Consider the following 26,826-nt stretch of genomic DNA (forward strand, 5'->3'; position numbering starts at 1 on the left):
TGTCAACAGGTGTTGATGGTTTTGACGAGGCTTTCTCAGTATTCGGAAGCTCTTGAGGGATATCTCCGGGTATTTACTTGGAACCGGCGGGGCAGTTTAAGTGGAAGGACTACAATAAGCCCCGGGGTTGGCTGCGGTGATCCGAAGAGAGGAATTCCTTTGCCTATATATTCCTTCAGCAATTTACAATCTTGGTTTAATTTTACTATTTATTCTATTACTATTATGAATGCTTACGAATCTTATATACCACCGAGTATACCGTAAATAAATTTAAAAAAAAATTATATGAAAGGATATACAAAACTTTTCTTTTTTAAAATTTACTGTTTTAACTTACGACACTAGTAAAAAACCCAAAAAGTCCTCCTTTTCCTATAGTAATAAGATTATATGAATATTTTAATTTGTAACTACTTACATACAAAATTGTATATTCGCAAGTATATTCTCAAATATTCTTCTCTTATAAAAATTATTGTTACATAAGGGGCTAATAATTATGTTGTAAAACATTTTTGAAAAATTAATGTATTGTACTGCGTGATAAAATAATTTTATTAAAATGTAGGTAGGTGTGTACCTTATGTATTTTAACAAACAAATAAATTTAATTTTATTATAAAATATTTTGTAAATTATAAAAAAGTTTTCTTTACTTTCTCATACTCTCCTAGCGTATTTAATTCAAAGAAAGAATTGTTTTGAACTCTGCTAATTTTACATATAAGACAAATAGAATTTTAAGAAAGTTTAAAATCTGTATTGAGAGGTCAACTTTATTCTTGTATAATGTAATTACAATTATTTTGACATAAATTGCTATACGCCTTATATTTGTGTTAAGAAAATTATTTAAAGAGTACACCATTGAAATTTCAAATGTTCGAATATTGCACTATGATTGCTGTTACCGATATTTTCTGCAAAACTAGGAATATTTATTGGGATGAGTTTTTGGGAATTTAAATGAGAACCTTTATTAATAGAAAAATTATTTTTTTGTCCTTTAGAGCTTTCCAACTAGTGAATATTTTATTACTTAAACTTCATATTTATATTGTCCACTGTCAGTTTAAACCAATTACACCTTTAGTTTAAACCAAATTATATGGGCCGGATTCTGTAACTAAATAAGGAACTGCATTATTTTAAAGAAATATAAATTTTGAATTCAGTTTGCTGAAACGAATTAAAGCTTAAATGTAGTTTTAAGTTTATTATTGTACCAATTATAAGGAAAATTTCTAAAACATGGTAATTTCAAAATCGTAATGTCGTAAAGTAGTAATAAAGCCTTCATAATGAAGAAACATTAAAAACTAGTTTGTTAGCACTGTATACGTTTAATAACAAAAAAAATTTTATCTTATTGAATGTCGTAATGTCGTAATAAAGTCATCATAATCAAACAATCTCAAAAATTCATTTATTAACACCATTATGACTGTTGTGACAAGTAAATTTTAATTTTATTTAATGTCGTAATGTCGTCATGAATTCATCATTATGAATTAAACTCAAAAATTAATTTATTAACAATATATGCGTTTAGTGACAAATAAATTTTAGTTTTATTTTGTGTCGTAATAATAAATTTGTTGTAAATAATTGTGTCGTAATGTCACCATAATAAATAAATCTCAAAAATTCATTTATTAACACTATATGCGCTTGACAACAAGCAAATTTTAATTTTATGTACATACATACTTAATATATAAAGAGTTCCTTTATTTTTCGAGCACAAACCACTTAGTGCAACATCACTAACAGCCCTCCTCCACCCTCCATCCGGCAAGAAAAACTATTTACTGAATATTTCACTCATTTATTATGGTGGAATCTAAAATTACATTGTATTTTTATAATCACACTGAGAGAGAGAGAGAGGGAGATAGTTCGGATGCATTCTTTAAATTGAAATGTAATCCTTATAAACAAGTTCTCTTTTTATTTTTTTCTTACTTGTATTTTTTACATTTCCAAAATTATACAAAAAACTAAAAACGCAATACATACAAGAACTACAAAAATTTTAATAAAAACAAAAAATTTTTTTTTAAACAAATGTTTCATTGTCGTAAAATTTTTACTTTTTAAACATGTGCAAGATAAGAAAGTAACAAAAAAAACAACAACTGTAACAGCAACAGTAAAAAATTTAAAATAGAAAACAAAACCAACCAATTCTCCCCCCTCCCCCAATTATAATTTTTTTCTGCCGTGTTTTTTACTCTTTTTTTTTTCTTGTTGTTCCGTTCAAAATTAAATTAAAAACCTGTAACAATATATAAGACCTTTTTTTTGGAAAATAACAGATTTATTTATTATAAGAGCAAACAAAAAAAAAAAAAAGTGGAGCATTTTCGGAAGAATATAGCGCATAGTAACAAACTCTAATGTATTTTTCATGTAATTGAAAATTATCGCATCAACACTAACCATTTTCCATATTTTTACCGACCGTATTGTGTAAACAATAGGTAGGTTATGTGATGGCAACAAATTTTGCATATCGAGTTTTCGGTGGGAACGTACTTCTCCATAGTAGGGAAGTGTAAATAAACTGTTTTTAGCAACCTGTCGGTCTGTCGGTCTGTGTGTGCACGCGTGTATCTCAAGTTCGGCTGAACCGATTTTGATGAAATTTTATATGTAAGTTTGTTTCCACCATGGCACGGATCGATCACCTTTTGGTATATATCAGGCCTCGGGAACTGCACTTTTTAGCGGGCCTGTTTTACATTTTTGAACATTTTGAAGAAAATATTCAACCGATTTACTCGAAATTTTATACATAAGCTCAGCTCGATCGTCCGCAAAAATTCGTATGTTTTGGAAGAAATCAGGCATCGGCAACTAGACGTTTACTACGGGCCAAATATACATTTTTGTGTATATAAAGAGAAATAATCAACCGATTTCATTGAAATTTAATATATGAACTCCTCGTATTAAAGCAATGAACATATAATTTTTTTGGAAAGATCAGGGCTCGAGAACTGATTTGCGGGCCGATTTTACATTTTTCACCATTTTGAAGAAAGTATTCAACCGATTTACTTGAAATTTCATATATAAGCTTTGCTCGATCATACGCAAAAATTCCTAACTTTTGGAAAAAATCAGGCATCGGCAACTAGACGTTTACTACGGGCCAAACATACACTTTTGTGTATATAAAGAGAAATAATCAACCGATTTCATTGAAATTTAATATATGAATTCCTCATATTAAAGCAATGAACATATAACTTTTTTGGAAAGATCAGGGCTCGAGAACTGATTTGCGGGCCGATTTTACATTTTTCACCATATCCACAGAACAAATTGATGGAATTTCTAGAAATTTGATATTTGAGTTCTGGTTGTTACCGAAACTAACTGGCGAGCATTTCAGGGAATTCGGGTAGCACAAAGCGAAACTCTACTAAGAGCCAAATTTACATTTTTCTAAGTATGTTAACTATAAGCTTACTAATGTCCTAAAAATTGGAAAGAAGTATTTAACAGACATTTTTATAATATTCTGTAACACTTTCATTTAACTAGACAATACACAATGCGGTCGGTTATGTGCTGACCACATCAGATTTTTTTTTTTTAATATTGTACCTAGCTAGTCATAGTATATAAAATAGAGAGAATCGCAACATAGAGAGGACGTCACTATGAAAGGATGACATTCATTTAAAAATTTTTGTTTTATTTTACAATAACAGTATAATTGTTATGCAGCTATTATAATATACATAAGTATATTATAGAAGTATAACAGTTTATAATTTGGAAGTGTTTGTACATAATCTCAATATCTTTTTGCAATATATTGTCGTTATATTACAGATGTTCTATATAATGAATGGCATATATGAGAGCAATAATAAAAAGTTTTTAATTTAAAATACATTAACAATAAAAATTTAGATTTTCTAATAAAATTATTTTAAAATTGAAAGTTGAAAAAATATTTTTATTAAATTATAAATTCTTTGAAATAAAATTTTGTTTTTTTGTTTTTTTTTAGAAAAAGATTTTAAATATTTTACTTAAAATTAACATGAAAGATGAAGTACTAAGTTATTTTTATCGGAAAACCAATTCTATTTAACCAGAATTATTATTTATTTCATTTACTTACATGACTGTAACATGTTCTTGCTTTTAAATTTACATTTATATTGTATAATGTAATAAATCTCTTATGTTATTTGTAATTCCTCTTACGTTCACCGTATATCTGAATTTTTTGATTGTAAAAATATCTTTGAAAGAATTTAATTTTGAATTTTTAATAATAATTTTAAAAAAGGATAGGATTACAATACAACTAAAGTCTGAAAATAGTTATTTTCACATTCAGCTGATTTGATCAATAATTAATTATGATTTTAATTAAATACCATTTTTGAAAATTTGTCGTATAGTACAATTGTGGCAATTAAATGCCTAAATACTTATATTCGGAGACATTTTCATTTGTAGTTTTTTTAATACTTAATGTGAACAGTAATATATAACGGTTACGACAAATAAAATACAACAATTACGACAATTTTGTATCAGGTAAAATAAGAGACCAACAAATCGAAAAAAACACTTAATGCTATAACTTATTTTATTGAGAATTAAAAAATAGGGCGGGAAGACTAAGAATTGGCAATTTTGAATTTATTGTAATAAAAGTCGTTGAAATTTTTTGAAATATGGTAGCTGCCATACAACTTCAAAAATTACTTAGTCATAACTTAGAAATTGTTGAAGCTACAATATTGAAATTTTGCAATATGATTAAATGACTATTATTTTCGGTAAAAGCTGTTAAGAAATCACGAAATAGCACATCACGAAATAGCACCTCACGAAATAGATCCCTTATAACTTCAAAAGTTATTTGACTATAGATCTCAGAAATTATAGAACCTACAATATTGAAATTTCCGACAAGCAAATATTTTATTATAGTTGTTATATTTACTTAAACTAGTTGGAATTCCTTGACTTGTAGTGGTAGCTCCCATACAAATTTGATAGTCTTTTCGTCGCATATTATGAAAACTATTAACAGAGTTGAAAGTTTGTACAAATGAATAAAAACCTAGGAAGGTGTATGGAACAGTGTGGTAATCAACACACAGCATTTAAAATCATTCATTCGAACGGGTATCACAGATTTGACACTGCCCACTTTATCTTTTCTCCTGTTTTCTTTCCTTTTTGAAAAGATTTTCTGGAAAATATTCGAAAATTATCAATTGATTTCATAAACCACACAAAATATCATAAATTAAATTGGGCTAACTCAAAATTTAAAATTAAGTAAAACCTCACACCTTTTTATAAATAGTTTCATTCTACAAGATTCAATATTCAATCAAAAACTAAACAAAATTTCATACATGAAAACTCACAAATCATGTATATAAGTACACCATATTGTTTTCCGTATATAACAGTTATCTTTTTAAAATAAATACAAAACATGTTCCTAATTTTAACGTTATAGTGTTATACTATAATAAAGAAATATTTAGTTTTTTGGTGTTTCCATATTTTTACCCCAATACCCAATTCTTTTCTAATAACATTGGTGAAAATTGTAAGTTTATTTAAATTCAATTGAATATACAAGTATATTGTGCATATTGTTGTGAGTTTAATTTTGATATTTTTAAAACAAATATTCAAAGAAATGAGATTTTCAATCAAACAATTTATTCATACATAGCTGTACCTTTAAGTATGTTTGTCGTACTTTTACGACAAACATACATATGTAATATACATGCTTTAATTTTGTACCCAAAATATCCTTAATATTTCTTTTATTTTTTTTCAAATGATTATTATTTTGTAGGAGGCACAAATTTTACCTTCATATATATACAACACCTTCATATATATACATGGATCAACTCTTCTGTTTATAAATATCTCAAAGGGGTTGTAAGTCAATGTAAAAATTTTCCAATATTATGTTACAAAAAGGTAGGGGGGTTACACTGAAACCTTATGTATATATATATAATTTTTTTATTTTTTGTGTTTATTCATGTTAAATTTTCATCTCCCTGATGAAAATTTTACAATGTCTCTAGGATCATCTGGATTCTGTTTTTATTTAAAAAAAAAGTCGTACATATTTTGATTGTTGTATTTGAATTTTGTTATTTTTTTTTTTGTATTTTTTTTATATATTTCGATGAAAAAAAAAATTGTTGGAAAAACCATAGAAAACATTTAAATACAAAAGAAAATTTGCATTAACATTACCACTTTACAATGTTAAGGCCGATGGGTATTTATTTATACATATATAGAGACATACAACATGTTCAATATAATCAGGACATTGACAGTAATATAGCTGAAGAGAGTGAGGCAACATTAAATGTACATACTATAATCAAAGAGAGAGAGAGAGAGGAGTAAAGCAAAATATTTTTTATATTTTTGTTTCTCAATTTTAAATCGAAAATTCAATAAAAATGTTATTATTTTTGCTCTTTCCTCTAAAAACAGGAATATAGGAGAGTTATATTTAATAATGTTATGAAATAAAAATTATTATTTTACAAATATTTCAAAATAAGAATTTCAATTAGAATCAACTATATTCTGACCATATTATAGATCATATATGCAGTATATCAATACTAGATTACTAAGCCTGAAATTTGTTAATTTTACAGATTAAGAAAATGTTAACTTCATGCCAGAAAAGTTACAATAATTGAGAGAGAACAATATTTACTCATAAGTCATAAATTATTACTCTGGTCTTGGAAAAATGCATAGAGAGAGAGAGAGAAATTTGCCGTAAAATGAAGTTTGTTCGCAAATTAAGTTTAATTTTAATTATTAAAAGACCAATTTAATTTGTTTTCAAATAAAAAATTTATTAAACGTAAGAAGCACGTGCAGGGCCGGAGATCAAATTTTGAACCTCAATAATATTTAAAGATTAAAATTGAAAATCATGTTGCATAATAACTACTGAGAATATTATTTAATAAATCAATTCAACAGTAATGTAAAGATGAATTAAAAATTTCAAAGCCCAGCCACCAAATCAACGAATGTTTTCAGTCTACTCCTCAGTTCCCGAAAATTTGTCAATATTTACCCTATATTCGCGCACTTTACAATAAAATGAGGCTTTTTACTACCTTATATTACAATATTTCAATTGTTTAGTATCTTGTAATCGCTAAATTTTATTTCAAATATGGAAGCCTTCGTTTATATTTTGACTTCCTTAATACGAAAACGAAAATTATATTCAGTTTGACATGATAATTCCGTGCTTGTTGTACGTGTTCTTGTAAATTCATTTAATCCTTTTTTTTTTGTTCTCTCTTCCCGATAAAATATAATAACAATAAAAGTGGGCGTTGAAAACTATAATAAATATATTTTTTCCTGTTTTTTAATAAAATGGTTGAAAAGGTCTCATTTATTTTAATACAAAAAAAAATTGTAAAAAAATTTTCAATTTAGTTGTGAAAGAAAAATATTTGTTAATACAACAAAAACCAATTTTTTTTTTTTTCGTGCCATTACAGTATAAAATGAAAGGGGTGCATAACATTAAAAATCTAATTGAAATTGAAAAATTTGTATATATGTATGTTTAGTTAGAAATCAGTTGTAAAAGGATTCAATATAGATTGTGACAAGAATAACCAATTGATACAAGAAAAAATTTGATTTTGATTTTTTTGTGTTTATTTTCTTTTTCAAGGAAAATTGATTTTTACTGTCTTTTGTATTTAATAGCTTATGAAACGTGAGCGTAAGGTAATAAGTACATGGATTTGTTAATGAAAATTTCAATTCAACGTAGAATTTCAGGCTTACCTTGAATAATATCTAAAATTTCCAAAAAAAAAAAATATTAAACTTGTTGGGGGAAGAGTTTCCCGGATTTATCACATCCTGCGATTTATGAGCGAAATATATAAGAAATTCTCTTGTTTTCCTTAGTTAGTTAGGGATTGGAGCGCTAGGCCAATAGAAGGCCTATCAGCAACCGTCTATAACATGCTCTCCTCCAGCTAAATCCATTGAAGTTCTTTGAAAAAGTTTAGCATGTCACTCACAGGCGCCACCGAAAATTCCTTGAACCGATATCTTCCCAAAAACTGTCTCTTCCTCCACATCAGCACTCACAGATCACGTGACGCACATCCCCCACCACCCCGATGTTTTGGCATCCGCGGCAAATATCGGATGAGAAAATGCCAAGCCTCTTAGCCATCTTTCCCAATAAACAGTGTCCTGTCAAAATACCCTCTACAATACTAATATTCCTCCTTCTCAATGCCAGTATCTCTTTCGTCCCACTTCAGTCACAGAGCACTTGTCATTGCGCAAGTTCGCCCGTCATACTAAGTCCCACCTTCCTCTAGTTTTCTCATCCTTGTTTTCTTTAAATTATTACGAATATAATATTTATTAGTTGAATTTATGGCAATATTGTATGAAAAACCTGATTTTTATTTTAAAAAGAATTTTATTAGCAACACGATCATTTTCTGTCTGTTCTGAATAAATCCTTGATAGGAGTTCATTATGCGCAGCAATCCATAAAATTGTTCTTGCGATATACCACAGATTGAATTTCACTATTTTCTACCGCAAAATTTGTTGAATAAATGTCATCCAGGAACACAATCGGAACGATTTCCAAATTTCCATAGCATGGTCTTCTTTATCAAATTCATTCAAATTTTTAAACCAAATTTTAGTGAAAACAATCTAAAAGCACTTTCATGTTAAATTTTGCCAAGATAACACCACACATTTTGACAAATTGGCAGAGTTTGCACCAACTTAACTAACATATCTATTATAACTCTCTCTCTCAAGTATCAGTTCAGTTAGTGAATGGTAAAATCGAGGTTTCTCAGATATCAAAAAACTTTAAATATGAAATCTATTCATTTGAAATTTTTATATTATTAAAGAGTGATTCACGATTGGCATCTAATACCCCTGAACTAATTTTGTTTGTGTGGTGTAATTCAAAACCAAGTTATGAAGGATTCCAAAAAATTGCGAAGCGCTTCGAGGAAAGGTAGTTATTCGCCTTGAACTTTACTTTCTTTCATTCAGCTCATCTTGGAGTTGGCATTACCGGAATAACCCTTGCACTTGATTTTCGCCTTGTTCATCTTGGCGACGCCTCATTTGCTTTCAAATAAAGGCTTTATTAAATTAAAGAGGTAGATTAACAAATAGCCGACTTAGTCTAAGCCTTCATAGGCTTATTTTAATAAATTTCCGATTAAGCTAATAATGAATTTCGTATAATAAAATAAACAAAAATCAATATAAAAATTTTAACATCAAATTCATTCTTAAGGACTCGACAAAATTACTCAAAGCACATTACACAATATTTTTAATCGAAAAATCCAAGTGAGCCTAGAACAGGTTCGAATGCAATATTTTTCTTTAACTAAAAAAAAAAAATTCACTTTCAAATTTTTAAAAATAACATGAAAATTTCACTTTTTCCTAATAAAAATTTTTAATTTCAAAAATCTTAAATTCTTAAACTAAAAAATATTATTGTTGTCACTCTCAGCATCTTAGAAAACGTTCAATATTTTCTTTTTATAATAAATCATAATAAATCATAAATTCATAAAACAACAATATAAACATTAACGAAGTGTGAATTCAAAAACAAAACAAAAAAAAAAATCACAGAACAAAAACCAATGTTTGGTCGTGTGCCAGGACATTGTTAAATTTTTATAACTTTATTTTTCGACTATAACAAATAAGAACAGGAAAAACCTTAAAAGCAAAAATTTTATATTTTAAAATATTAAAAATAAAAAAACATTCGTAATTGTATCGAAAATAAGGAAACAAAACAGAAAAAAAATGACGAATCACAAAAAATGCCGACGGCTATAAAATGCACTTTTCTTTACCATAGAACAAAACAACAACAAAATAAAGAAGAAAAGCAGCTTCTTTTCTTCCCAGCTGTGCTTTTGAACGAAAATTTCAACACTTAACAAAGTAAAAAATTTTTTTTTACTTTCAATTTCGTACAACCCCATCGTTTATAATCACAGGACTGCAAAAATATTTTTAACCCCTAATTTAACAGTTTATATTTCTGTTATTAATTTAAAAGAAAAAAAATATTGAATTTTTTTTTGGTCACTTTTTACATTTTTACTTTAAAATTTTAAAAGTACATACATACAAAGTTGAAAAGCAATACTATAGGATATTATTTTAATAAAATTATTAACACTAATTTCATCCGCTAATTAATCATAAGATAGCTAACTACAGAGATTTGGAATTCCTTAAATCAATATAAGGGAACTACATACAAAATTTTCGACCTGAATATCCAATAATCGCTGTTGGAAAATGCATTTTATTCCAAAATATTCGAACAAATTTAAATTTTTGTCAACATTGGAAGAAAAATTGGAATTTTTATAGGAAAAAGCTTTGGTACAATGGGAAAACGTATTTTGTTCCAAGAAATTCAAACAAATTTAAATATTTGTCAACATTGCAATAAAAATTGAAATTTTCATAGGAAAAAACTTTGGTACAGTAGGAAAACGTGCTTTGTTCCAAGAAATTCAAACAAATTTAAATATTTGTCAACATTGCAATAAAAATTGGAATTTTCATAGGAAAAAACTTTGGTACACTAGGAAAACGTACTTTGTTCCAAGGAATTCGAAGAAATTGAAATGTTTCTCAACATTGCAACAAAAATTGGAATTTTTGTAGGAAAAAACTTTGGTACATCAACATTATTCCTCTAAGACTAGCATAAATATACTATGACATTAACTTATTAATGTTATTAACAATTTTTTTATCTTAACAGTTAATCACTTCGTAACATTCCCAAAATTGTCAAAAAGACCAATCTTATTAGACGCAAATTATTCTAAATGGAATATAATTTTCTCAATACGCCCATGTTAGTAACAAATTAATCTAATATACACAGATAGTGTGGATAATCTACAGCAAAAAAAAAAAAGGATAAGAGGCTTTTTTTTTTTAACTTCCTAAAATAAAAATTACCGTTAATTTTTCTCATTCTCTAAATAGAGAAAAACAGAAAGCAACAAGAATAAGAAAAGAAGCATAAAAAAAAACTGGAAATAAACCTATTAAGGAAAAACATAGCGGTAAAAATAACAGCGCCTCAGACAAATAAAATGTAATGGCGCAAAACATAAATAACTGTAATTGAAGGAGTATGTAATTAAGTACATATGTACACGTATATATATTGAAATATTTACTAATATTTTATACATACTATGCACTTATTCATTGTATAAAGTAACCCTAATCAAAGGATAAATGTTATACGTTTTATTGTTGTATAATAATAATGATATATTCACACTAACGGTGTAAGACAGGATATCCTTTCTTTCTTTCTTTCTTTCTCTTTATCGTATAAAAGAAATGAATGAAAAATTTTCTAAAGATGACTGTTCGAATCTTTTTTAAATTCGAATGTGTTATATGAGTTCATTTGTAATACAATTTTACGTGATAATGTATACATTAAAAATTAATAATATAAAAAACAGGACATAAGTACACCCACAGGGTATTAAAATTAATTTAAAAAAAAAAAATTTTAAAGATATTATTCTAGTACGTTTGTCATATTCTGGAAATTGATGTAGGAAAAATTCAGGATAAATAAAATATTTACGCAGTAATTTTATGGCTAGACAAAATAATTGTCTTCCAACATCATCCTTAGTCACTTCTTCTTAAATTTTAAATTAGAGACAATCATAATTTTTTCCAAAATAATATTGATTCGAACAAATATTTTCTGTTCTCTATATCTATATCAAATTATTTTGTTTCGATTGTGTGTGTAAAATAAATTTTGCTTAAATTTATAAAATCATAAGTTAAAGTTAAATATGGCCTCACTCTGTATACCAATCACTCCTCACGCAATACTGAAAATATTGCTATTATGTCCTGTTTAAATCCAGCCAGTCCCTATTAATCAAAAGGGAGAGGTAAAAAGAAAATCAAATTGCAATTTAATATCTTTTAATACATTCGCTTCATTTTTTGTTGCGCTATTGCGAAAATACGGTCTTATCGAACCCCGAATAGGCCAAATCCGATTAATTGAATTTTGAAAGTTTCAGGAACTGAACTTGAAATTTGTAAAAACCTTATTCTAAGAACCTTTATTTTTATGACTATATTTATAGCGGTATATAATATTTTGAAAATTAATATCACACGTCCATTTTCTTAAGAAAAATTGCTATACGTTATAGAAATTGAAGAATCCAAAGCAATTATGAATAGGGTCGATTTAAAAAATCGATTATCATTTCCTCATGCCTCTTCTTCATTTTAGATCAAACAATATCTTGAAATTTGAAATAAAATTTAGAATAAAATATTTTCATCATCTCGTGCTAGACAAATGAATTTACGGTATAGGGGAATATTATCGGCAATCGACAATATGCTCAGCTCACCTCATTAAATTTGTTTTCTTGTCAAAGTAAACACAGTTATTATTATAACTTTTAAAATTTAAAATTTTTGCACTTACGCGACTTTTTTATTAAGTGTTATACAAGATTTTTGCCTTGAGGGTGAGTTCAAAAATATGATTTTTTGATATTGTTAAAACCTATATATACAGATTCAAATCAAAACTTTTCGATTTATCATAATAATGACACGTGGCTATATTAATGTGTTATAATGAAATGTTACTAACAACCCCCCACCTTCCCTCCCCTCACTTAAATTTTAACACTAAAATTAAATTAAATTCACTGTTTATTATATTTATTACAAGTTTTTTATTTTGTTGCCCATTATCAGTCAAAGACTCGGTGTTTCATGTATTTGTATTGTATTTTTTTAAGGATACAAGTTGTAATATGATATCCTTTTACTGAACACACAATAATAATAATATGGAAATTATTAAATTCAATTATGAATGTCCTTTTCATATTATTTCATTAAATTTTTTTGGTTCTTGTTCTATAATTTGTTAAAAATCTGAATTGTGTTGGAATATCTAAGAAAAACGTCCCTTATTATCACATTTTCTAGCAGTAGCTAATGGCTAAATTTTTGTTATATTTTTTTGTTTGTGATTGTGACAAATTCACTTGATTTATTATAGTGAAAAGTGTGATGAGTTTGAATTTTTTTTAAAGTCATTAATTGCATGTAAAATTATTATAAAAAATATGATTAAAAGGTTGCAAGAAAATCTTAGTACAATTTAATGTCACAGATTGTTCTCAGACTTGGCAATTACTTCTGATGATATTCAAGAAAGAATTTGTCTCATATAAAAAGTTTGAGAGCTATTAACGCATTAAACATTAATGGTACTACTATCATCAGTTTTTACCAGCCATTGAGAATATTATAATGTTATACAAATACCAGAATAATTGCCTATACATTGAAATTAAAGAAGTCCTTCTTCCTACACCCAAAAAACACTTCAAACAATTTATTTTCAACAAATTTTTTAATTTATATTTTTAACATTTATACCTATTGATTTTAAAATTTGTTAAAAATTAAAACCAATTCACCTACATAGAAAGTGATGGCGAATTAGAAATCGTAATCATTTAAGGGGTTATAAAAATTATAGGTAGAAGAATATTTGTGCCTTTGTGTTTTCACATAGAAATGAAAATGAACACTTTTTTTAGTACCTATAAAAATTTCTTTTAATTGCTTAATTTTTAATATAACACTGACGATTGCCTACAAAAATATTTTATTATTCAACACCTACTTCTGTAAAAAAATTTCATCGAAAATCTTAATTTATATTGAAAAACCATTAAAATTCTGTAATAAAAATAAAAGTTACTGCATTAAACAATCAAAATACAATAATTAATTTATGCATGTTAAATTTAATTCAAATGTATTATATTCGTATATATGTTTTTGATATGATAATATTAAATATAACAGTTTTAACAAATTTAAATAATCAAAAACATTTTATAAATTAAAACATAAAATAATTTTAAAAACTCACACCATCTTTCTTCTCTCAAGAATCTAGTGTTACTCATAAACTATAATAATAAAATTATTTGATTATTCTATTGTTATACAGGTATTATGAGTATGTATGTATGTAAATGTATATTAGAAATGATCGTAATTCTTATTGATTGAAAAATGTATATTAGAAATGATATAGATTATAAGTTAGTTGAAGAAATAATATGAAAAATTCAAAAATAAAATAAAAATTTTATGACTGATATACAAAAGAAAAGTATTTTAATAAATTAAATTGATCTATGATTGTATGGATTCTATGATCCAACACTAAATATTTTGCTTGTATTGTATTGCAACCCAAAAATAGAAATTTATGGGATCTATTGAGCCTATATTTTGTAAATTATAAGAAAAATATTTTCTGAATTAAATTTAAAATAATTATTTGCTCTTGAATTAATTGTATATTCCTTTGATTTTGAGAAATTAAAAAAAAAGAGAGCAAATTGTTATACGTTTTAGGTGACAGAAACAGTAACACTGTTGTGGGTAATATTGTGGTTAAAATACGCTTAAATTGTCTCTCATTAAATTATGTATTAAATTCTTTAATAATATGAATTTTGGGTAATTTACTCTTTACAATAATAATAAAATCATGTATGAAAAAATAAATTAAGGTAATTTAATCTGTTACCTATAAAATGAGAAGAAAATTTGCAACAAAAATTGTTTACTAATTATACAAAACGCAATTATTTTCATAAAAAAAAATTTCAAATAAGAAAAATTTTAAATATTTGAAAAATTATTTGACAATACTAACCCGATTAGTTCGTTTTTTTATCTCACTATCTATATTCACCTTCGAAATAGAATTCTTCTTATTTCTAATGGATATTTCTTTTTTCCAAAAAAATTACTCATTTTTTCAATTTGATTCTTGCATTTTCTCTCAAAATATCTATTCAACATTTCACTTCAAAAACTTTGTATAAATTTTGGGCAAAAAAAGCGAGATACACAACGCAATACCAAATAATTCCTCTCATTCAAAAATTATATTATACAAAATATTATGATAGTTACCGACTTTCCTCTCACTTGGAGAGTAAAATAGAGAAATATACAATCAGGCTGTAAACAAATATGAACCATTAGTTGAGTGTAATTATTTAATTATTTTTAATTAAATAATATTGAACTTAAAAAGAGATTGAGGCGGAAAAGGGCTCTAATGTACATTTCTCTTAAACTGAGGACCATACTTATTAAAACCGTAACCTGATGCAACCCTCATTAATGATTTTCGTACTCCCTCTGTACTTTTTTTTTTAATTTCTTGCTCCTACTATTTCAATATTTTAATTTTAAAATTTATTCTTAAAATAAAAAAATATTTACGATCTTAAACAGAAAACAAAAAATTCAATTTTTTACAAAACGTTTATTTACTCATTTCTCTATAATAAAAATATTGTTAACTTTACATTTTAACAAAAAAGAACCATAATAAATAATATTATTTTTTTAATAGCCATAAAACCTATTAAAATTGCTATATACATATAAGAAGAGGGCAAAGAATACTCTTACCATAGTTACATTAAAAAAAAATTAAAATTAATTTATGCAAATATTTTTTTTATAAAACAAAGAAAGCAACACTTAAAATTTAACAGAAACAAAAACAAACAACATTAAAAATGCTATAAAACTATTTTATCAGTTATACTTTTATTATTATTTATTTTATATATTAAACATTTTAATATTCTAAATATTTTTATAACTTATTTGAATAGAAAACAGAAAACACAAACCAAAAAAAATTTACGACCTGTTAATAAACAACATCTTTGGCAATATTAAAACCAAAAACTTCATTTAAAAACAAAAAACAAGAAAATAATGTTAAAAACTAATAAAATAAATTATTACTTACACTAACACTTGTACACAATTTATACTTCTAATGTAAGTTAATGTTTATATACTATATTATACAATATAAAGTTTATATCGTAAATAATGTTACTAACTGTGATACTATACTAGCTCAATAACCTGTGGTACATAAATTATTATTAATACACATAACATATATGCGTTATCATCACCTACATCACTAATAGAACAGTGTAATCCTACTGTTAGAACAGTCGCAGTTTTCTTTTATTAACCCTCTCATTTATTACCCATATTTTTTGTGTTTAGTCTACTATACATATTATGTATTAGTATAACAAATGTCAATAAACTACTGATATAATCAGTTTTTTATAGTTAAAATAAGAAAATATAAAAACTTTTATTGAAATTTTAAAATATTATTAAAAAAATCATATAAAAAACTTTCACGATTTTTAAATCAAGAGTGTTAAAGGTATAACAATATTTAATTGTTATACAAGAATAAAATAATTAAATTTTAGAAATTCACCCTTAGAAAACTTTATATTACAAGTATATCAACTTACATAGAAATTTCTTTTAGATGAAAATACTGAGGTGAATTAATTATAAATTTTAATTTTTTTTAAAACTCACCTTCAGAATTAATTTAGTTAGAAAACTATTTTTTAATCTATATGATGCAAAAAATATTTTAAAAAATTTAAAATTTTGATTTTATAGTGTTCTTTAAATTTTTGAAAATATTTTTGGAAAGGGGTCTGTTTTATTAGTATATATCACACAAGGTGTTGTCACACATAGTAAAAACATAATGTACATAAAATATATACTTAAAAAAGAAGCAATTCTAATAAATTGAATTGTTAATGAGTGCATTTTATATTTTAAATGGAATTTATACATATAGTTTATAAAATTACACTGTACAAACGTGATACAGCGTACCTAAATAATGGAAAATATCACATTTAAAAATTACATCTTATTAGAGTATTTGTTTTAGCACATGCATAAATGTAAAATGCGCATTCATCTGAGTAAATTGAAAATTTATTAAAAAGAAATATTTGACATATAAGTAACAGAACTCTCTTCTTCTCTAAAATTATTTTTCTCTGAATTCTTTAATAGAATTTCTCATTAAAATTATTTTACTAACAAGAAATATTAAATTGAGTAGTAATTATGCAAATACAATAATATACTATCATGACAGTAATTTTATATCCTTATTATGATCGGCGAAGCGAATGGGTATATGCGAGTAGAATGGACTAGGCGAATCGAATAACATTTTAAATTATAATGGGCGTATGCTTTCAATCGCAGTATCCAACATGTTACCGAAAACCTACCGAAAATAACATGGTTAATACCACACATATGTATACATTGCTTTTGTTTTTTTGCAAAAATAATTAAATTTTCCATTTCTCTTTAGCAATTACGGGATTGTTGCCCAATAATTTACAGATAGTTTCAATTTTACCATTATATCACTATAAATGCTATAATATCCAATAAAAATAAAGCCCGTGTGTTTTTTTAATTATGTAGTTTCATTGCCCAAGCTTGTCACAAAGAATTTTCATTCGACAGATGATTCGACTAAAATTTGAGCGAATTCGCTAATCATAATACCCAAAAATTCATATTCGCCAAAAATTTCAATCCGATTCGCTGATCATAATAAGGGCCTTAAAGTTAAAATATGTAAATTATCTGTCTATATTCTAATTAAGTTGATATCTTTAAGTTGAGCAATAATTATTGAAATACGATAATATACTATCATGACAGTAGTTTTATAAAGTAAAAATATGTGAATTACTTGCCTCTATCCTATACTTATCTAGCATACTTTTAAGTTTTACTAAATTTAAATTATCAATTATTTTGAAGAAGAAAATTCGAAATTAACAAGTTAATATTATTAATTACAACAAGAGCAATAATGCGTATACAATCACAAGTCCTCCCAAATAGAAGAATATAAAATAATAATCCGCTATCGAATTCAATATGACTTCATAATTTTTCTTACAAAATAATACAATTATTAAAATTCACATAATTTTAAATTCTTACAATATTATAAGTAAAATAAAAAAAATTAAAACGGTAGTAATAACTGTTTATTGTATATAAAAATTAAAAGGTCAAAGTATTCATTAAATATAATTAATGGTGAAATTTATGTCTTGATTAAAGCTTAAAAAGAAAGAGATGAATAATATTATTATGTAATAAAATAAAGTGTTATATAAGGTGAAATGATAAGATTTATTAAACAAGAAAAAAAGAGAAGCAAAATTTTTAATTTAATGATAATTTAAGATAAACGTTAACATAGAATATGGCATTGTATAAAATGTGGTATACAATTTAACAGTGACATTATGAAACAATAACTTTTTGGGTACGAAACAATACACAGAAATGCGGGAATTTTTAGTTTGTTTTGTGAGATTGTTAAATTTTAATATGAATTTAATGTTAAACAAAGTAGTGAAATTTAATCAAGTGATTTGTAAATTATTAGCTACAATTTGTAATATTAGAACTCAAAATATTAAATTTCCAACAAAATCCAAATTTTAAATTTTGTATTGCATAATTTTAGGCAGTGCAATCAATTAAATTGTATTTCCAAGAGAAATTTCATTAATTTTATTCGATGCTAGTTAAAGAGAATCTAACGTAAACGAAAACTTTAATATTATTTTTATAACAAGAAGGAATACAACGTACGTATAACATTAAAAATATTACTTCTCTCCACAAAAACAATATTACATTTCTCTCTCAAAAAAACGAACCCAATTTTAACACGTCAACTCTCTCTCAATTCAAACAATACAGTAATTGACTATACATATGTAATTAAACTGAAATGGTTAGTATACCAGTACTGCATAATATAAAACATAATCCTGTTTTAAGAGAGATGTAAAATATTTGTAACTCTTCTTTGAAAATGAATTCATTTTATTAGATTAACATTTGATAGAAATTATTAAAATAAAATCTAATGATGCAAGAAAATCTTAATAGTATACTCTCACTTCATTCGTACCTCATTCTCAATCTTACTTCACTGTGACTTGTGAGTATTAAATTTTCACTTACTGAGAAAAATTTCAAAATTACTTAATTGAGAGTTAATTATACACTAAAGAGTGTATTTCTGAATGAACTGTAATTTCGGATTTCGATTTTCAATATTATAACAAGTTACTTATTAAACACTGAGTTTCACCATGCAGTTTACTGTGTTCATATCTTACAACAGTGAATTTAAATGTCACATAAAGAAAATACAAGTATACTAAATTTAATTTTACTGTCATGCCAAAATAAAATTTAAAAATTCTAAGTATTCGGGAGCATTATTCAAAAAAAAAACAAACAATACTATTATTAAAATGTAAAACTTATATAATATGAAAGTAGTGTTATAATTGTTATTGTCATGTATGTAAATTACTAAAGAAATTTTTATATTTTTATTGTTAAGATGTTTAACTAAGTGATATTTAGAGTAACTAGAGCTATATACTCCATAAAGACGTTAACATTTTTAAAAAGCAAAAAAAAAAAATAAAAATGTTGTGTGGTTAATTGAAATTTTATTTTGTAAAACAATCGCGTTTTTATTTAAAATTTTCTTTTTTTTTTTGCTCTCTTTTGCTTTTCTGTAGAGTGTAGATTATTATAATGGCGGTGTAATTTTCTTTTAAACTGATTTACTATTTTCTTTTTTATTTTTACTCATTACATATTTATAATTTAAAAACTTTATTTAAAATGCAAAATTTACTTTTGACATGCATAACATTTTCTGTTAAATTTTTTTTTTTTCAAGTCAAAGCGGCATGGCAGAAAATTTTTTTTTATATTCATTTAGCAAATTTAAATTTAAATGTTTTTAATAAATTTATTCATTGTATGAGTTTTTCTTTTAAAGTAAAATTAGTAGTAAACGTAGATATTGGGAAGGGAATTCTGGAGAATAGTATAAGAAGACCGAAATGCCATCTATAGAAAAGAATAATTAACACATAAAATGTGCTACTAACATGCCATTTTGAAATTCAATTTATATTTACTTTAGACTCGAAATTAGATTTTGGACCGGGAAATACGAATACTGCTATAGACTACCAATAAAACATTGGTGTTTGAATTTGTCAGATGATGGACTACTCTTATCTTCTTATAGATAAGAGTAGTCCATCATCTGTAATGTAAAAAGAATTGTCATTTCATAGCTCATTTCAATGCAATATTCAGACTGTTTTTCAGACAAAATTTTAAAATGGAATAAATGTTAACACTAAGCTGTATGGGATAAAATTTTTGAACATATTGTAAAATTTATATTTTATACCAATCACGGTCAAGAATAGGTTGTAACCATATTCGAGATTAAAATCTCACCAAATCAAGAAAAAAGCTGTAAATTTGCATTTTGTTAACCTCAATATATAGCTATCATGTTTATACCTAACGAAAATTGTTTATTATAGAAGATTCCAGTAACTTAACTATTTTAATTGAATGTGACCGACGCAGTGTTTCGAGTAGCTGCTGTACAGATTCGAAAGTTATTTGACAATAACTTACAAATCGTTAAAGCAAAAGTATTGAAAACTCGCACAAACAAATATATTATTACTCTTATGTTTCATAAAACTCTCTGATATTGCATATGAGTCGTTATGGTAGTCATACAATTTCAGGGAGTACCATACAATTTCAAAAGTTATTATAAGTGATATTTTATAGAAACAAATGAAACTATAGTGCTGAAACTTTGGATAAACAAATATGGTAATAACGCCATTATTTTCCATATAAAGTTTTTGAAGAGGTATGCGTTTATATAAGTGCCATAATTCAGTGTGACAATTATCATGCAACTCGTTTTCCGTTTTAAATGAAATTTGTGCTAATAGTGCCTTTTTCTGTAGGGATTATTGGAATTTGTGGTAATAGTACCTCTCTCTGTAGGGAAAATTGGAATTTGTGCTAATATTACCCCTGCCTGTAGGGAAATGTCACTAAACTAAAAAAAGTAGGCAATTTTAGTGTGAAATCACTAAATTTTGGAAACCCTGAATCACAGAACTTGTTTTTTTCATTGGAATGCTTGGAACACAGTTGCAGCTTTTCGTATTGTTTCAAAATTATTTTAAAATACCCAATTTTTAAAACAATTTCTTCCTAGGGAGAGTGTCCATTTTCTGATTAATAAGAATTACCCTAAAATTTTTTTTTTTAAATTAAAACACTGCCATGACTTTAAAATTTAAATATTTTACATAAAGCAAGTACAATATATGCAAATGCAACGCGTTCATATTAATCACTTTATACTTTATCATACTTTTACACAACATTAATTTTATGATGGAATACAACATTTTGTGTGGTATTTAATATTACATTTAGCTACTGTTAAAATTAAATTATACACCTTTAAGATAATTTCTTCACGTATTATTGCATAAGTTTTTGATGTAAGTAACTGGCATCAATTGTAACTATGGTATATAAAGTTATAATTATAATACAAATGAATAATGTAAGTAAAGGTACAAGTATTTTGTCTTGCGATAAAGTTTGGACGAATGATAGACAAGTGAAAAATGCGAAAAAAATTTAATTGTTTTGCGGCCATTGTTTATGCAAATTTTCTTTTCTTATAATAATATTGTCTGTTAATTTACAACATGAAAAAAAAAAAGAAATCTCTTTCATACTTGTTATTTAATGGCAAATGAATTTAAAATGTATAACATATTTCATACATTTTAATTTATTTAAATTAAAAATAAAAATGAAATATGGAAAAAAAAAACATTGCAACAAATTATAAGAGATAAATGGCGCCATTTAAAAAAGTAAAAATAATAGCAACACATAAAATATATGAAATAACATTAGAAAAAATTTCGTATAACAGTTTGTGTTTTGCATTGAAATACGTACACTACTGGAGGTAATAAAATTAATTTTCAAAGAATTTTTATAATATAGACTTATAATCGATCGTTCACAATGTCAAAATCAAATATGAAATAACATTAGAAAAAATTTCGTATAACAGTTTGTGTTTTGCATTGAAATACATACACTACTGGAGGTAATAAAATTAATTTTCAAAGAATTTTTACAATATAAACTTATATAATCGATCGATCACAGTGTCAAAATTAACGTAATATTTCAATTGAAGTGTGATCTTCAATAATTAACTGTTATATAGAGGAAATTTTTTCAAAATAATATGTTTATAAACATTGTGGGCGTACATTTTATTTTAATATTCATATTATTATTGCTTATTTCAAACATAGTGTTAAAACAGTATTAAGCGTTATTATCAATACATATAGCTTGTATGATACTACGCATGCAACTTGCATAAAATGTAATCATACTTAATTTAAGATTTAAAAAAAATTCAAATATGAGAAGTAAATTCAATTATTTGAAAACCTTAAATATATTAAATGTATTAAAGATTGTATTAAAGACTGAACTTCTCTCAATTCAGATTGTAACAGATCTTATACTAACATATGGACAGTATAACAGTATGTTCACTTAATCATTTTACCTGTTCAGTATAGTGTTTCTATTTGTATATTGTTGATATCACAATAATTCGACAAATAATATTGATATAATCGAAATTTTATTTGAATATTTCGAAAGTATAGCAAATTCGTGTCACTTTTTGGTAGTTCAAATAAAAGAAATCAAAAAATTGTATAACAAAATTTTATTGAACAACTCAACATATTCTCTGGAAAATTTATTCTATAACTTGGAAAAAATTATTCTATTGCGATTGTACAAATTAGTATCTTTTATCAGAATTACATACTTTTTAATTGCATTGAGTATAACAGTTGCTCTTAAATTGCTTAAATTTTGACATAAAATCTTCTGCCAATATTTATACGATTTGAAAAATACGATAAAAGTATACCTTTAAATACGATAATAATTGAATTCTTTAAACAATTTCAATTCAAATATTTTTTTCTTGTTTGTAGAGAATATTTCGAATATAATATTATAATACCTTTCATCTAGTAAACTAATACATGCGTTCAACTTTAAATAAGCTGTTTAAACGTATACTTTCACACTCATTTAGTCATCAAATTTCTTGAAATTAAAAAACAAAACTGTTATATATTTTTATTAATTCGTTTTAATTATTAATAATTATTCGTTTATTCCTATAAAAACTTTCTTTTCGCTAATTGAATAAATTACAAGACTAAAGAGAATTTCTTAAAAAAAGTGTTTATAATCTGCCTATTAAATAAATTTCCGTTTTAAACTCCTCTATAAGGAAATATTTAATGACAAATTATTAACAAAAATGCTAAACGTCTTTTACAAACTTCCTCCTCTATATACGAGTAATAAAACAGAATTATTATTAAATTATAAAAATTCATTCATTCATTCACCTTAAAGACAAATGCTATATTATATATGATATGATCATTTTGGGACACCTTTAAACAAGAAAATATTTTAAAAACTTCCTTTATTATAAAGAATTAAGGAATAAAAAAAAAAAATTCAATTTACGATGAATTTTTATTTGCAATCCATTAAAATTCTCAATCAAATCAATAAATTATCAATTAATACCAAAAAATATAACATATGTTCGAAGTAAGAGGACCACAATTCACCCTCCTCAATATTTTCAATTTTTTTTTGTGTTATTCATCGAACATTATTTATTCGCTAAATTGTAAGCGGTCAAACAATTTAAGAATAAAGACGAGAAAAAGAGGTGAAAGGAAGAGTTATTGTGAATTTTCGAATGTACACCAATGTATAAAAATTCCCATACATTTTGAATTTTTTCTTATTCTTGTACAGATAACTGTGCGAAATTGCATCTTATTCTTTGAGAATTTCGAATTTTACGCGACGGAATTTAGGATTTTTATTAAGCACAATTTTATTTCAGTAAGATTTATAAGAGACCATAAATTAATGCATTTTCAGTGTTAAAATGTTCTTTCGGGACCGTTTTTAATTTAGACCAAAGGCTATATGCAACTTATGTGCAACTTATGTTTGAGCTATGACATATGGCGTAAGTTATGTAATATTCCTGCATTATGAAACTTTAACAAATTGACTCAATAAGTTTTCTATCCGATTTTTATGATAATGAGCTTTCGATATGTTGTTCAAGTGGATGATTGGCAAGTTGTGTTTAAAGATCTTTAAAACAATAACAAGATCCTTCCTTTTACTAGGCTAATAAGCTAATTAAAAGACTCTTTTGCAAGCATTTTCCTAATTTGGTGCGTGAAATGTGCTTGAATGAATTGTAAATAAAGAATGAATAACTTATAGTTTCATTATGGAATATTTCCACAAACACTGGCCCATAAAGAATCATTATTCCATCGTATATTATGCACTTAACGTTTCTTTTATGCGTTTAATCCTATAAAGCAAAATATTGTTATACTTGTTATATGGAAAATTTTTTCTTCTCTTTTATTATCAAATAAAATTTAAATTGCCTTGTACTTTTGGCAGTAAAAAAAAAAACAACCTCAAGAATGTCATAACAAATAATAAATAAAAAAAAGAAATGTTCAATAATATTGCATATGTATAACAGTAGAATTTAACAGCGGACAGAGGTCAAAGCAACAAATTAAAATATAATCAAAAATTTGGTTACTTACTTGGTCTTATGCCATTTACACAGTATCTATATACGTTCCTAAAAGAAAAGAGTATGGTGTATAAAAAACCAGAAAATTATTCTCATTTAAGGGCAGTTGTTAATCTTGTGTTGTCACCTGAAGGCAGTTGTTTTACACATTACGTTGTTATATTATTATACATATTAGTAAATATTTGTTATTTACATTCGAATTCAATCGATCTTTAACTCTCGATTATTGAAAATGCATAACATGTAAAATGAACCAGCCACTAGTATACAACACAAAAGATTGTATTTGTATTAAAAAAGGAATATTATGATACATGGGAAATAATTTGTACATACCATGTAATATTGGTATTGATAGATCTCTCAACATAAAGTTGACATGATGACAATGCACGACAGAATGTGGTGATTCCACAAAATGATTAACATTAAATATTTTTGGATTTCTATTCTTATTCCTCGACTCTGGCTAAAGGACTCCGTCTCCATAATTCAGAGTTAATTCCGACTCTTTGATTCCAAGACCTCGATTTCAGCTATTTGCATCCCATTTCTGTAACTCTATAAATCTAAGGTTCCAACTCCTCGACTTTAACTTCTTTGCTCACAATTCTTCATTTTTCAAGTCTTTTTCCAATTCTTTCAAGTTTTCAAGGGCTCTAATTTTAGGATTTTTCAGCACTTACTAGTACTGCTCTATTCCAACTCTAATTTTATGATTTTCTTTTCAGGACTCCAAATTCTTAGTCATAATTCTGACTCTTTTAATACGACACTTCGGCTTCAATTGTTCGTTCAACTTCTTTATAAATGTAAGAGTCCAAAATTGGAAATTATTAATTGAAGTTTTGTAATTTCAATTAACAGAAACTGATCTTGGTTTTTGTACTGAGCATTTTTAAAAAATTTTTCGCACCTTTTCTTTAAAAATCCTAATTATCTCTAATTTGCTATCCTTAAAATTTTTTACCATTTGTTTTTTTGAACGGTGACTTAAAACAAATCTTCAAAATTCATTTAATTGATTTTGCACGCTTGTAGTCTAACACAATAAAAAATATTTTTTAGGGAAATAATAAATCTTGTAAACACGTTAATCAGCTCAACAGAAGAGACAACACTTAACAAAAAAAAAATAATTGATTCTATATAGAAGAAACCAAATGACCAGCAGAACATTTCACAAATTAAATTTAAATTGGCATGTGCCAGTCGTTCGATAGTCTCCAATGCCTCCAATGTCATATAAAAATTCTATAAATTTAATTTTTTGTTGGGTATAGAATATTTTTTTAATCCTAATTAAATTTGACACCTGCATTCTTATTATTCATTTACGCTTTTTTTTTTTTTTTTTGGCTTGAAATTCATGGTGTTTCTTGCATAAAGTTCTGAATTCTGCGGCAATATACTTTAATAAAAATGTCGCCTTTAGAATATTTTACCAAAAATTAAAATCATTTATCAATCAAAAATAATTTTTTGTTGCTTTTCTTCGATTCTAAAATGTTATTCTTAACAGTAGGCTTCTTTATTGAATTTTGGGGAAAATTTTGATAAGAAAATTATTATTTTGCACCTTCCGCTTATCATTAAGAACAGTATAAAATGCTGCAAATTGATTTTATTTTCATTCCCTGGCAGCTATACATATACCATTCCGTGACAGCAAGGTGCGCGGCTGATTATTGAAAAGAACATTATAAGTGCGTATATCGAAATACGATCAGTTTATAACAAAAGATTTTCGCATACACATAAACTCTGAACCGTATTTCATTTATTTGCGAATTATATAAGTTCATTATGTATTGTAAACTCAAAGGAAGTGAAATTTATCATAAAGTTCAATGTTGTTATTTAACATACCTATATACAATAGAGAGAAAAGAAATTTGTCTTAATAATTCAAAGGATAATACACAAAATTCTTTATATTATACTAGAATAAATGCTTTCCCTTGACATTTTTCACATTGTACAAAATTTCCATTGAGAGATGAAGAATATACACAAACATGATTTGAATAACAACTTTATATTTAAGATTTTCAAACAGGATTCTTTAACAATACCATTGAAATTTGAAAAATTGAAGATTTTTTCTTTTTGAATTTTTT

The sequence above is a fragment of the Condylostylus longicornis genome, unplaced genomic scaffold (genome assembly GCF_029603195.1).
Source record: "Condylostylus longicornis isolate FDR11 unplaced genomic scaffold, ASM2960319v2 ptg000077l, whole genome shotgun sequence".
Lineage (NCBI taxonomy): Eukaryota > Metazoa > Arthropoda > Insecta > Diptera > Dolichopodidae > Condylostylus > Condylostylus longicornis.